This window comes from Lycorma delicatula, chromosome 8, assembly GCF_047948215.1.
Source record: "Lycorma delicatula isolate Av1 chromosome 8, ASM4794821v1, whole genome shotgun sequence".
NCBI lineage: Eukaryota > Metazoa > Arthropoda > Insecta > Hemiptera > Fulgoridae > Lycorma > Lycorma delicatula.
The window spans coordinates 49906135-49922146 of record NC_134462.1 but is presented as its reverse complement, the minus strand read 5'-3'; the positions used below and the strand labels follow the sequence as shown (position 1 = coordinate 49922146).

General features: G+C 27.0%; 1 protein-coding gene across 4 annotated transcripts in view; it reads right to left on the bottom strand.

The window, feature by feature from the left end:
- The window catches only part of LOC142329154 (proton-coupled amino acid transporter-like protein acs), a 103871-nt gene extending 88086 nt beyond the window's left edge, over positions 1-15785 (bottom strand). For 2 of the 4 annotated variants that reach the window (XR_012757430.1, XM_075373502.1), the window contains exon 1: positions 4406-4581. The gene's annotated coding sequence lies outside the window, so the exon portion shown is untranslated. Of the gene's footprint in view, positions 1-4405; positions 4582-15655 lie in introns of those variants that run through there. The other 2 variants (XM_075373501.1, XM_075373500.1) reach the window with 2 other exon arrangements.
- Between the last annotated feature and the right edge of the window lie 227 nt (positions 15786-16012).

The window sequence follows — 16012 nt, the reverse complement described above, 5'->3', positions numbered from 1 at the left end:
GGCCACCACGTAGAAACCGACCATGGAGAAAACTTAATAGAATTCTTTAAAACAGATAGAGCTTTGTTCTTAAAATCTATATATTAAATAAGATTTGTAAACAAACTGAAGAAATTAGTTTTTCTGCAATTACTCAGTAATTAATGTAGTTACAGGATTTGTTGGGCAGATAACTAGCGTGCATTGACCTTGCTCAGTCAATTATGAGAAGAGTTTCAACGGAATTTAGCATTTCTCATACTCAAAGCCTTACCTCAATGTCATTCAAATCGAGATATACAACTAATTAAGGTAGTATTCGTGTGTATGTTTAAACACTCATCACGTCAAGTGCCATTAAATTAAAAAAAAACATCGACTTCCTTCTCGCAATTCAGATAAACGTTTTGAGGGAACGTACACATCTCACTATTAAAAAATATACCCAACCCGCCGTATGTCAGCAACTAAATAAGCTATAGAATTCGTTTATATATTAAAACACTTACCACGTCAAAATCCATCAACTCAGCCAGCACCGACTTCGATCACTCAACTCCTTAAAACGTTTTGAGGGTATGTTAATTATCCTTTTCAGATCATTAGCCATTAAATCAGATCATTAGGTATGTTCGGCATCGTTTTAAAACGCTGTTACAAAATCATTTTATATGGGACCTAAGTCGGTTATTTTTTTTTTTTGTATTCACAAAGGAATTAGTTTTATTATACAATTTGAACGACGTTTATACGATGTAAAATGTTTTATTTATACTAGAAAGAAAATGACCATTTTTTCTCAGAAATGTGTATGTGTGTGTATGTGTGTGTGTGTGTGTGTGTGGGACTTGTGTATTATAATTTTTATGAGGTTACGGATTTATTTATTATTTACAAAAATAGCTTACCTTACTAGCAACATATCGATGTATTGAAACACATAATAAATTATGATATACGGCACACAAAAAAAAAGGTATTTGTGGTCATAAATATGTCACTTTTACTTGAGGCCTATAAATATATTTTCTGACAAATGATATCGGTAAACATTTAACACATATAGATTCGTAATGAATAAGAGTATACAGTAAAAATGGTTTTTTGTCAATCTGAATAGCCATTTGAGTGGTGGAAATTTTTATAAAATGTAGTTTTCTGAATCTACTTTCACTTATACTAACATATGTTACTAATCTGTGATTTATGACACGGGTTTTTTATCATATTTTGCCCAATTTTCAACCGATTTGCTTGAAAGTATTATTTTTAAAATCAGCAAACTATGTTTGATAAACTCAAATAAAAAAAAAAATTTACGCTAATAAAAAACGCGGTAGAAATGCGCAAAAAAATTCTGCAATTAAATTATCCTAATTTTTGTACCGTTTCATTTTTTTTATTGTTACAGGCATAAAAAATATCCAATAATAACGGTTTTTTTTGGTCAAAATCTGTTAAATCTCTTTAATATACTGTAATTTTTTGAAATTTTTTCACAAGAGTGTAGCATAAGACTATGAAGGGAGGCAATCAGATACCAACATATTTTCGCGGAGCGCTAATCAACCGCGGATCATGGTGATGGGAAAAGGTTAAATTGAATTAACCAATAAGAAAGCACGTACATATGCTCTCTGACTGGTTTAACGGACTGACATAGCAACTGTGTCTGACCCGTGCGGAGCAGAACGACTCCCCTAGCATGCTTAAAATTAATTTTTTAGTATAATTTATTTATCTAAGTTATAATATGTTAAAATGTCATTATTTCAAAAACAGGCGAAAAGGGGGATATCTTTTACGAGTAATTCCTCTAAATTATCTTTAAATAAATTAAAACTGTTAAAAAAGAAAAGTTAATATTGTACCGCTGTTCTAAGACACTTTTTTCCTTCATATTGATCACAATTAATGCGCATTTCGATCAGTTTAGTTTAAAAACGAACGTTTGTAATTTTTTTTTTATATCAATTATTTGAACAGAATCTAATATTTAATGTTAAACGGTTCATTAAACGTAGCTTTGATCTTTACCTTGGGACACTTAATTTTGCAAGTTCTATTCCTAGAGACGGTTCAGTTGTAGCGGAACCACCTGCTAGTAATAGGTTCCTATCTTAATCAGCATCTATAATTTTTGTTTTTCAGATCGCACACATATTTTCTCTTTTAATTTGTTTATTTATTCATCTTTATTGATTCATTTATAATTACTAAAGATTATGTTTAACAGTTGAAATTATCGTGTTATAATTATAGACTTTTTAAATGGTTCCTGAAATGTTCTTTACTCATGAACAGACATTTAAATTACAGATTAAAACATTGCAATCAAAGCTACAAATTTCCAAGAAGAAAACATTGTTAATGTTTTATTAAAAAAATATTTTAAAAAACCACACAGAAAGAATTTAATTATTAATAATTTTTTTATAGACTTAAAAACCACCTTAAATATAAGAGACTGGTTCGTCTCTTAATTTGATTATCTGAAATCTGTGCCAGATTTAAAAACAATTGCCTACAAAATCGAAATTCAACCTGTATATTTTTTCTATAACGGTTTATTAAAATTGGCTTTATTATAATATATTTTAAACATTTTATTTCATTTTTTTTAACTTCATTTTTATTTTAAATGAGGATAGGTTTACATAAAATGTCACTTCTATATGAAAAAAGGGAAGAAACCTGCAACTTGATAAAAATGAGAAAAATGGCGTAGACAGTTACTGAGCTTGCACTCAGTTTTGAAATATGGAAATATGTTTTTTTAATCTATATTTATCTAAGTTTTGTCTACTAATTTTCTACAATTTTCTCATGAGATATTCTGGGTAACAGGCTTATATATATAGTTATGATTTATAAAAAAATTGCATGTCTTATATTATTCTATTCAGACAATTTATCATTTAAAATACCTCCCACTTACATTATTAAGAAAAAATTTACAAAGGGGCCACTAATGGGAACTTACGTAAAAAAAATAAATCATTGAAACCGGTCCATTTGGTGAAGAATAAAGCTCTTGAAAAAAGAAAACAAAAATCTTAAATTCAGACCGAGCTAGAAACTCCCTCCTTTTTATTAAAGCCGGTTAAAAACCAAAGATAAATCTTCTCTTTGACTTTTTACGATTATAAATTCGGGTATTTAATATTGTAAACAGCTCTAGGTCAGGAGACCTGGCCTAATGCCAATATTCTCACCGCTGTTAGTAAGAAAAAATACAACGTCGTATTTTTTTTTCAAGTTTTTACGGAAGACAAAAAAAAAGGAGAAACTTTTTTTACGTATTTCTAGCCCTGCTAACCAGGAAATTGGCTACATAGAATTTTTTTGATATATTCGTAAATATCATTTACATCTTCTTCGTCGTTTAAAATAATAAGTTTTTTAAAGTTGCATATTAAAGTTTATTTTTTTAGAAAACATAGAGATGGTAACTTTTTTTTCACGAATTCATGGCCAAAAAACACACGTGTACCAAATAAAATATTTCAAGGTTAAACAATTTGGTTGTAATATTTCTTTATTTCTCATCTCAAATGAAAAATAAATATAGAAAAAAAGTTTTAAGAACCACTAAAAATTTGTAATTTGCTATAAAATAGTTAATGAAATTATAATAACTTTAGTGATAATTTTTATATTTAATTAAATTGTAATACAAATAAAATTGATTTAAACCATCGGTTTGGTCTAGTGTAAAACTCGTCATTTTAAATCAGCTGATTTCGAAATCGAGGGTTCTTAGGTTCAAATCCTAGTAAAGGTAGTTGATTTTTTTTCGGATTTTAATACTAGATCGTGGATATCGATGTTCTTTGGTGGTTGGGGTTCAATTAACCACACGTCTGTTGAAGAATACACGATTTACCGGTACATTTACAGTTACACTCCAATATTAATGACTATTGTTGATATGACTATAAATAAAAAAATATCATAGTAATGTTAACTTTTATAATTTGAAATTCAGCAGTATCATTTTTTTTAAATGAAAACATTTAAAAATTTCCGTGGTGGAGTGGTAGCGTCTCGGCCTTTCATCAGAAGACACCGGATTTGACTCTTAGTTAGGCATGGCACTTTTTCATATGCTACAAAATTCCATTTTCATATTTCCACGCACAAGCTTCAAAATTTGTGACGAAATCATCAATAAATAAAACCTACACTAGAAAGTGGATTGATTCAAATAGGTTTCAAAAATAGCCGTTTCTTATTTTAAAATATTATGATATAAATATATATATATATATATATTTATGTATTTATTTATTTACATAAATAAACATTTTTAAAAATTAGCAATTCAATTTGTTTTTGTATTTACGCGTTATTATTTTTTCAATTCGTAATACGTAAATAATATTTTTTTTTACATATTATTATTAATAATATATATTGTACTTACTGAAGTTGTGATACCGTTACATAAACAACACTTAATTCAGGTACGAGTAACTAAATTTCGAAGATTAAAAACAACTTCGTGTCGTATATGTTTACTCACAGCGAGCCGCTGAAAGACTGAACGAGTTTCTGGCAAATTGGTTGAATCCAAATACTATCAAACAACACCAAGCTTGATTGTCCTTCAGTCTGACAAAATAGTACTACCGCTTGCAAGATTTATCTTAACTGTATTGTATGTGTTTATTTAATCATATTTTGTGGTTGTTTTAATTAATATTTTATGTAATTCTTTAACGGTAATGAAACCTGGTTAATCGTTCCTAAATAAACCTGGTACTGGTTAATCGTTCTTATTTAAACGTTTTAAATAAAGTTTTACTCTCTTCCTTTTTTTTATGAACGTCATTTATCCATATATAAATTAATTTTGTATATAAAAAATTGTTATTTAGAATAAATTTAATTTTCATTTACTATTTATTTAAGGACTTTTTTTAATAAAAAAATAAATTACTTTTTTGTATTAAAAAAAAAGAAACAAATGCATTCCATTGTTTTAATTTTATTTTTATTAAGAATAACAGTGTGAAGTTGTTAAAAATAATAAAAGTTTAGCTTTATGAATGGTTTTTTCTGAATCTATTTCAGTCACTCTTTCAAAAAATGGTGAGCAAGTATGTATGTCATTAAATTGATTTTGCAATTTGGAAAATAGACTCCAATCAGTTAAAATAAAATAAAAAACTAGAATCGATTTTCAAATATTAAATTTTGGGATCCTCCAGGATCAATACTAAGACCTCTTTTGTTTTTAGTACATATATATACATCAATTATCTTTTAGAACTTCTACCTCAAGAATGTATTGTAGCAGTAAATTTTCTGATGATACTGCCTTGTTATGTTCTGAAAACACGTGGGAACAAACTTATAATAAAATGAGACATTACAATTAAAAATAGTTGCAGGTTGGCTTAAAGATAATTTATTTTCTCTGAATGTTGAAAAGACAGTGATCATAGAATTTGCAAACTACGAAAACAACAAATACATTTTCTTTAAAAATAAATGAACAAGAAATAAAAGGAGTGACAAGTATTAAGCTCCTAGGTACTGATATGCATATGAAATGGAAGCAGCATATTGAAAATGTAATACAGAAATTAACATTTTTACAAAATTGACTAAATTTTTAAATGTTAAGACTTTATTATCCATATATTATGGATTGTTTAATAGTGGAGCAAACTATGGGATCATGGCATGGGGAACAGCATATAAAAACACACTTATACCTTTATTAAATTTACAAAATAGACTTGTTAAATTAATATAGGAAAATAAAAAACAAATATCAAATACCACCTAATTTTCACTAGTACATCAAATTTTATCAGTTCTTATGCATAACTATAAACAGTAACAAAATAAATATAAAAATTCAAAAGTCTTCCCATTGATTTTTGTTTACCAAAAGTAAAATTAAAGTAGGCAAAAAAAGGCATCTACTCAATAATGAACCTTTGGAAACTCTTAAGAATTTGAATCCAAGAAGTGAAACTGTTGAAGAGCAATTTAAAAAAGTGAATACATGATAAAATGTAAATTTAAGGTACTCAAATATACACAAATATACTCATAAACAAACGATTGTTAACAGATTGTGAACACTTAGTTTTGTGTTTTAAGTTAGGTATATGTAAGTTTAAATTTGTATCTTCAATTAATATGTAATCAGGTCTGTGCACAGATAAATAATATTTCCTGCAGAACTGGTCTTATAATAAGTATAACTAGTTACTAAGTATTACTAGTTATTTGTATGTACCTGGCAAATAAATAATAAATTTCTCACAAATTAGTGAACAGATTTGAATGATATTTATAACTTTTTTTCTATCGAAGAAGTTTTGTAGACAGTCAATGAGACTTGAAACTTGTCATTTTTATGCAAAAAAAAGTGCTTGAAAAGTGGAGTATTTTGTAAAAAGAGATGAACATAAAACTAAAAAAAATGTTATTTAATTGAAGTAATTAATTTAATTAAAAATATTAACAAAAATAAATCTGAAAATAATTTAATAAACTAATAAATATCAAAATGTAATAAATTAAAAAAAGATTTTGTGTAAAAATTAAGATTTTTTTTTAAATACTGTATTTAAATAGCTACTGAAGAAATTCATTGTTATAAGTTCAAAATAAAAGTTAAACATTTAAAACAATCTTTTCTAATTAATGGAACTATCTCATTGATTCACCTGTCATTAATTCCCTCAATTTTCTGGACAGTTAGGAAATTAAAATATGGCATAATTATTCCTGAGAGATCTTTAGGGTAAGTAAATAAATATTATTTTGGTTAACAATTTCTAATAAGTAAAATTAAAAAAGAAATACTAAAATAAAAAAAGTTGGAGACTTGAAACCAAGTAGGTAGGAATGTTCTCTTTCTCTTAAATAGTAAGTTACTGATGAGAAGGGATTTTTTCCTCACTCACTCTTAAGGAAGTGAAAAATGATATAAACTAATTTTTCACACTAGTACATCTTGCTATAATTGATATGGAAAATTTAAACAAGAATATTAACTCCAACAGTATTTAGAGTTACATTATTCCAAGTTAAGAAATTTACCTTAAAACCAATCTGGAAAGAATTAAGTGGGATAAGATTTGTATTTTTAATCTTTATATATTTTCTGAACCTGTTTAAATAGAATTTTTAAATTGAGTATGTTACATAAAAAAGCATCATAAGGTACTATAGTACTCATATAATCACACATCAGTTTTATAAAAATACATTATAAGTTGCCCTTTAAATCATTCTTAAAAGAATAAAGTATAGATTTCATAGTTGTACAGTTATTCCAAAAATTATAAATTTATACATAACTATGTTCCAAACTCCATTCACTTTGTAAGTGTAAAGAATGTGAGCAGGCTGAAATAAGGTATGGCTATTAATCTAACAATACGAAAATGTGATATGGCTGTAGTTACGTCTATGCCATCACCTGCACTCCTCACCAATAAGAGCATAGATAGAGGTTGGAATAGACCAGAATAATCTTTTCAGTTTTGTAAATTTTTTTTTTTCAAATAGCTTAAGATAAGGTAGAATACTGCAATTGTAATCACATTTGGAAAATCTATTTGTAAAACAACAAATCTATTAATCCAATATACATCTGTTACATCAAATCATTATACATACTGGTAGAAGAATATTTCAGTTTATTAGAACAAATTTTTTAAACAATAGAATATGGTAATTATTTTCTCAATATGTAGATAACTAATAACTACATTCAACTGCAGAAAGGGGTAATAAATGTATATGAGGAGGGAACATTCAACCTAGATTCAATTACTACTGTCAACTGTATAAACAAATTTTATTTTTATATCTGTCTAGTGTTGAAAACATGATTTTTTTAAGATTCTCTTTCTAATTTTCACTTCTTCAGCTTTTTTGAAAACTGTTATAAGAAAATTTGCCAATTTTATTATGTAACCTTAACAGTTAACGAATACTGCTTTTTATTATTTCACCACGGTGCCCACAATGTAGTGACAGTGCATACAAAAATGGCAGGTGCGATTCCTTCACCTTAAAGAAAATCTAATACTTATGGATCTTATGATTATGACAGCCAAGTGTCATGTGTTCATATAGTATCAATCATGTACCTTCAGTATGTATCAGCATGTTTAGTAGCAGATATACTGTTTTTGAAGATAGGTTGATCCCACATTTTTTAAATTTAATTTTCAGGAAAAAGTTGGTAGAAATTTTTTCCAACAAATAAAATTTTACCACCAAAAGAAATTAATTTTCAAATTTATTATAAATAATTACATAATACTACACATAGTTTTTGTTACACTATTTTATAACATTATACGAGTATATACTTGCTTAAATTTTATATCTAAATAGCATCATAAAAAAAGTGTAAAATTGTGATCTTTAGTTAGAAATATTTTAAAAGAACTAATAATGACTGCTATTTTTACATTTTTATTTTAATTTTTTTCCTATATTTTCATGAAAAAGAAAATTCTTTTACAACACATGAATACTTGAATTGATGCTACCATCATCATTTTGCCAGACTCTGAATGGTTACTGCTCAATTTCATCCTGAGAGTAAGCAGACATTTTTAGAGTCATAATTATAAAGAAAAAAAGTATTTCCTCGAAAATAGGTGATGTGTGAGACTTTGGTGGTCATTTTATATAATTCGAAAATATCACTGATCCAAGAATTAAATTTGTGTTGTGGTGCCACAATCCATATTTCTGTTTAAATTCAACTAAAAGTTAACCACTACACTAACTAGCTAGACATAATATAAAAATATTATAAATCATTTTTTAAGGGTGTTAAACTAAAACCATATTAATTACAGTCAAAATCCTGCCACAGAAAGTTTACAAAACCCAGAAAAACTGGGAAAATTTTGTAAAAACAAAAGTTATATAATTAAATATGTTATCTTGTTCTCAACTATACATAATTGCAAGAGAAATACAATTTAATATACATTAATACTATAATACACTTTAATAAGACCAATTTGAACAATTATTTTTTTTTTTTTGTTAAAAACATAAAGTAGTTGCAACCGAATAGTAATAGCTCTTATATTAATAAAACAAACATGGTGTTTTTAATTGGCACTTTTTTCTAAAGTTTTTTTTTCAAGTAAATTCACTTAAAATTATCATAACATGTAAACTGATCACTTAATCTCCCTGACCCATTAATAGTTTTCATCCTACTGTTGAACTTAATTAACTGTTTTTAGCAAAATAAATATAGATGTATTTTAATTTTAGTTTACTTAAAATTATTTGTTAGCTTTTAAATATTTTAAAGTAATTTTATTTTAGTTTATAATTAGTGTCTAGTTTTGCATCATCTTATTAAAATATTGTCCTGTGTTCACGGCTTGATCAGGATATTGAGAGATTGACAAATAAAGTGTTTATACTTGTATAATTACAATGTATTGGTTTAAAAACATTAGTAAAACAAGACAAATCATTAATAATAATAATGACAATGGTAATAATAATAGTAAACGACAACAATAAAACAAATAATAAAAAACCTATAGTAATTATTAGCACAATAATAATTAGATTAATGACAATAATGGCAACAGTAAACAATAATGATATTAAATATCAGTAACATACAAATAATCATAAATGTCAATAATAATAAAAAGAAATTGCATACAAAACAGAGTTTAAAGTAATCACCAGAATTTATTCACAGGTAGATAAATAATGAAAAGCAGAATTCAGTCCCATTGACAAAAGACATAGCATGATCGCTAGTCTTAACACTTTTAACCACTAGTCTTACATTAACAACAATAGTACAATAGATAAGACAAGTATAAAATTCTTTCACTTCAAATAATTTTGCTGTTCACAAATAAAACTACCCTAACAGTTTATGAATTAAATACATTATCTCTTTCACTTATAATCTTACAGTAACTCACTGAAACATTACTTGTGACGTTACCTTAGTTGCATCAAACCTGCACTTGTAATTTGCTCCTTCACTGACCTCGCAAAATAACGCTGATTGATGTCTCACAAACTGAATCGCAGAACTCACATCTGCAGACTCTCATCTCGCAGACTCTTCTCACAGAACTGTCTTTATGACGTGTCATCTAAACTGATTTCGCAGAATGCTTTTTAACTGGTCTTCCCCAGAGTATTTATACTCTTATACTCTTTACCTACCAGATTGGACCCAACTCGAAGCGTGAGAATGATCGACTGCCCTCACATTTTACAATTTAATTTCAAACCTTGGTTTGGTAACTCTTCTCACAGAACAATATATGGTTAGTGTATCTGTGGGCAATATTACAAAAGACGATTGTTAAATGGACCTGTTATTTTGTTACCTTTTCTAAAAGGGTTTCTTTTAGTCTCTTTCTGGATTCCTCCCATTATTATATTTCATTATTTTCTTCTTAACTGGTAGAAATCTGTTACTCAGGTCCGCTATACTGGTCTTGTTATAATATATCTTATATATACAACATAAAATTTTGTGTTTTTATTTATTTCTATTACTTAATTTAATTAATCTTTAAGAAAAATGTAGACTAATTTATAGAATCAGTTATGTTCTTGCTTCTAGATGTTATTTTGTTTTTTAATTATAATATATCTTTGATTTTATAGACTACATCAGGTAAGACTAGTCACTAAATTTGAACATTTTATAAAATTGGAGAAAAGAAATCGTATGTAATTTTATTCCCCTTTTCACCACAAAATTTAATAAGAAAGGCTGCTTCAGTAATCTATTTTAATTACACTCTAACTTCTTAAAAACGTAGTTTAGGTTAGTTTGGGAGAAATACAACACTAGGGTAAGTCAAAAATTATGTTACTTAAAAAAAAATATATATTAAAAAGGTTACATAAACAAGAAGTCAAAAATATTAGAGAAAAATAATATTAAATAACCAAAGAATGGTTTTAACATATAAATCATTTACATTTAAAAAAGTATTTATAAATTTTAACATCTGTCAAACTTTTAATGAGGTAACAGTATTAGTTATCTATTATACCTTTAATAAAAACTGTTACCTCATCTAAACTTTTTCCACATCAGAAAGGTTTTATTTTCATGATAGAGCATTCTTTTTCTAATTCTCAGAACTGGTTATTTCAGTTGAAACCACACTTGCCATCTTTTCTTAATATATATATATATATATATATATTTATATTCTTTTTCAAGTGTTCAAGTTACATTTCATTCACAACAAATTCGCACCTTTAATTGCTATCTTTACAGGAAAGAAAACATCAATTATTGTTAAATATAACCAACTTAATGATGGTTTATTTTTTAACATATATCCTACTTTATTTTACATTGTATTGTAAATATTAACATTTTATTGTTTAAATTTATTTTAACTTTTTTGATATTAGTATGTAAAATCCTAATATGATATTTATTACTACTAACTTTTTCTTTTTTCTGTTTAGCCTCCGGTAACTACCGTTTAGATAATACTTCAGAGGATGAATGAGGATGATATGTATGATTGTAAATGAAGTGTAGTCTTGTACATTCTCAGTTCGACTGTTCCTGAGATGTGTGGTTAATTGAGACCCAACCAACAAAGAACACCGGTATCCACGATCTAGTATTCAAATCTGTGTAAAAATAACTGGCTTTACTAGGACTTGAATGCTGGAAGTCTCGACTTCCAAATCAGCTGATTTGGGAAGACGCGTTCACCACTAGACCAACTCGATGGGTTTATTACTACTAACTTAGTCAGAGATTTAGTCACCTGCTTTATCTATTATTAGCTTATATACCCGGCATTGCTTGGGGTCATAATTTCTTTGTAGACCCATCCATTTCTTTTTTACAAAAATTGTCACTAACTTTCTACACAAACATAAGTCTCTTTTGCATTGAAGGAACCTTTCATATGTAGCCTGTTTATTACCCTACAGTAGCAGTTTGTGAATGAAAATGGAAGTTTAAAGAAAGAACATGTATTTAAAACTTTCATACAATATGCATCACAATAACTGATGTTATCATAAAATATGTACCCAAATAACTTATGCAACTATACAGATATTTACAATTTAATTTAATTTTTAATTTGATTTAATTTGATTTAATTAATTTTTTACCATTTCAGGATGTATTAAATTTCCAAATTATTACCATTATAACATTACAATTATTACATTTGCAAAATGTAGTAGTGTTTGAAAGTATTACAAATGTTTCAGAATTTTAACCTTTATAATGTTTTAAGATTCTCACCTCTCACCCCTCCTGGAGCAGTTGCTGTAGGAAGACTAACACCCACAGTATTTTTGCTCAATTAGTATGTAATAATTGCCCCAAGTTTCACTGAAATGAGTCCTATGATGTAGGAGGAGATGTGGAATATACATACATACATATAACCCGCATACATACATACATAATATGACATTTATATTAAGAGTACTACTAATTAAATAAGTTATTTATTAAATAAATTTCTGCAGTATTTGGATGAATGAAAGAGAAATTAAAAACATCTTATTGTTGTAATGTATCTATGTTATTCATAAATCTGAAGTTATATAATATAAATTGTTAGTAAACTCTTTAAAGTTGAAATAAAATACTACCCACATGTTCCTGAATCATGTAGCTGGAAGAAAATCAAACTCTACTTTGACTTGGAAAAAAACAGCATTAACAAAACTTACCAAAATAAAAGAAGGATTAAAATATTCAGGAAATATCGTTCTAATCACTAGAGTAAAATTATATTATTGGCCACTTATCTGAATTTACTGATTTTATAACAGAAGGTGTTTCTGAATACTGTTTAATTTAGTATGCTAGCTATAATCAATAGGTGATGATCATGACTATCCACGTTGCAGAACAAGAAGTCATAATAAAAAATTTTTTATTCAGTTAATACTTATTGTGCGTATTATCTAAAATGTTAACTTAATTAAGCTTAACCAGAAATAGTGAATAGGGTAGCTAAATTAAATATTTAATGCACCCATATGTAGATATACAATATTAGAATGAGCGTGAGTATTTTATGTAGATGCTCTTACAGTTTTCATTTAGATAATGTAATTTTGGGTCAAGGGAAAGGTTACATTTTAAATAAAAAATTATAATTCTGAAATACCTATAAAAATCAGAATGATATATAAATTTATATACGATGAATTTCTTAAAATATCAGTATAGTTCGTTTTCTTTCACTTTCAACACATAGTTTTACCAATAGGGGAAGATTCTAAATGCTGATTATCTGGATTTTTTTTATGGAGTCATCTATTCTGTCTGTTGGTTGTTTTATGCTATCCTCAATTCCTTTCTGTTCTACGCTATTCTTTTAATTCTAATGTTTTAAGATATTGAAGAATAGAGAAGTTGTAGCAGTTTTATAAAAAGAACATTAAAATAGACTCTACATTAAGACTGTAATTAATAGTTTGTTAATTTGATTATAGAAGGAAGTGTAAAGGTAAAAACATAATATGGAAAGAAAGGATTAGAGCATGAAAGTGTTAATTTTAGGATGTAGAAAATAAGAAGTATATTGAAGCGAAAAGATCGGTGCAAAAGGAATAAAGAAATGCATCAAAGTAATCAGATAGCTTAAGTCAAGAGAACATGGAATGGATTGAGCTAATGATTTACTAGCTTCTTATTTGACTTTTTATATAATCCCTAATTTGGAAAAAGTGTTACTAATTAAGCAGCAAACTGACAGAGTCTCTATCTCATTAATCCCCAATAAAAACAGTCTGTACTGACTGGTGGAACAGTGTTCCACCAGTCAGTACAGTATCAGCACAGTACCACATATTAAGCAGTTAAGTAAGTGAAGAAGAAATTAAGGATAAAGATTAAGGTGAATGATGAGGTAATATTTTACTCGTATACAGAGAGTTTCTAAAATGGTGGGCTGGCTATACTTTTTCAGATTCTACTCGTAAAACTAAACAGAATATATCCTTAGGAAAAATGGCAATTTCTCCTTCGTTCTCCTCCTGTCCTCCATTTTGTTATTTTTATATAAAAATTTATATCTCAAGTTCGGGTAGACAAATCACATTAATATGGTAAGCGACTTGGAAATAAAGTTTTAAAATTAGCAAAAAATCAGGACTTAGTACCTTCGCAAATTATAAAATGGCGGCCATGTTTATTTTTTAATCCATTATATCTCCATAAATATTAGGTTTATAAAAATTTATGTTATTTATTAAAATATTAAGCCTTTTAGTTTGTACAAAATGACATTTTATTTTTGAAAATCAGTTAACAAATAGCCGAATTATGTTAGAAAATTGATGTAATTATGTGTTTATTTTCATGTCCTCCACTTTACGTTTAGTTCGATGAAATGTAATGTAGTCCTGTAAATTAGTATCAAATTACGTAATAATTTTCTCACAATAATAGATCTAATAATTATGATACAAAATTACATCAATTTTCTCCCATAACCCAACTATTTGTTAATCGATTTAAAAAAATAAAATGTCATTCTTTTCAAAATAAAATGCTTAATATTTTAGCAAATAACATAAATTTTGATAAAGCTAATATTTATGGAGATGTTACGGATTGAAAATGAAATATGGCCGCCATTTTGTAATTTGCGAAGGATTTAAGTGCTGATTTTTTGCTAATTAAATTTTAAAACTATTACCAGGACGCTTACCAATATTAATGTGATTCGTCTATCCGAACTGGAGATATAAATTATTATATAAAAATAAAAAAATGACGGACAGGGGGAAAACGAAGGAGAAATTTCCATTTTTCCAAAGGATACTTCTTGTATAATTTTACAACTACAATCCGAAAAAGTATAGCCAACCCACTGATTTAGAAACACTGTATAATTACTTTTCAGACTTCATATAAATAAGTATAAATTAGAGATGAAACAAGATTTCTTAAACATTTTTCAGAGGTAATAGTACTATGATCAGTGTGTCTATTGTTTCAAAACTGATGGTGCCAAAAAAAGCTGTGAAAAGATCTTTAAGTATATTTGGACAAGATAGTTTATTTTATGTACTTCTTTACTTATTTTTTGCATAGTATTCAGTGAAACAATTCTCTGAATAATATTTTTTTAAGCACAGAGAAAATAATAAAGTTGTGATAGATAACTCTACCCTACTCATGTTGTGAAGGTAATATTTTTTAAAAACTTAATTTGATTTAAAATAAAATCTGTTCATAATAACTAATTACTAAATGAAAAATAATATAAAAAAGTGCTAGCTCTGAACCAGTCCAGAGCAACCAATACATGAGGAAGTAATATAAAAAAAAATTCAAAATGCTATGTGTAGTATAACATGAAAACTACATGTTAAAGATGAACATCCATGATATTTACTCATTAATTTGTCAAATCTATTTAACACAAATCTAAGCCAATTTATCAATAGCGTCATCACCTTTCCTTCTAAAAGCTTTTCATTCAATTGCTGTTACTTACTCTCTTAAAAATAAATTTGGTTCAATTTATAACTAAAAAATTAATAATTTTAATTAGAAATAAATGTTACTATTATGAATAAAATGTAACACTGAAATAAGATAAATGATACAAAACAAAAAACCTTATGATATTGACTCATAAATATAAAATTAGAAGAAATTTTGTAATTCTTTTACCTGATCTCAGCTAATCGGAGACAAACGTCTGTTATGATGAAAAGATATTCTTAAAATATATACAATTATGGAATAGGTGGTTGATAAATAATATTTACAATATTTCTGATTTATCTATTGTTAGTATTCTATTAAAGCCACATGCTTGTAGACAAAATAATTTTAATTAGAAAATAAGTGATTAAGATAACACATTTAAGTGTTAAAGTCCATTACTGAATACAAACTGAGACTTATTGTTATCAGCTAATTTTAAGAAAGTTTGTGTTTAATGAACTTTGGCAACCTTTAATTCTTTTTTTACCAACCTTTAATCTTTTTCCTTTCTTTTCTGTTTATTTCTTAAAATTAATTGTC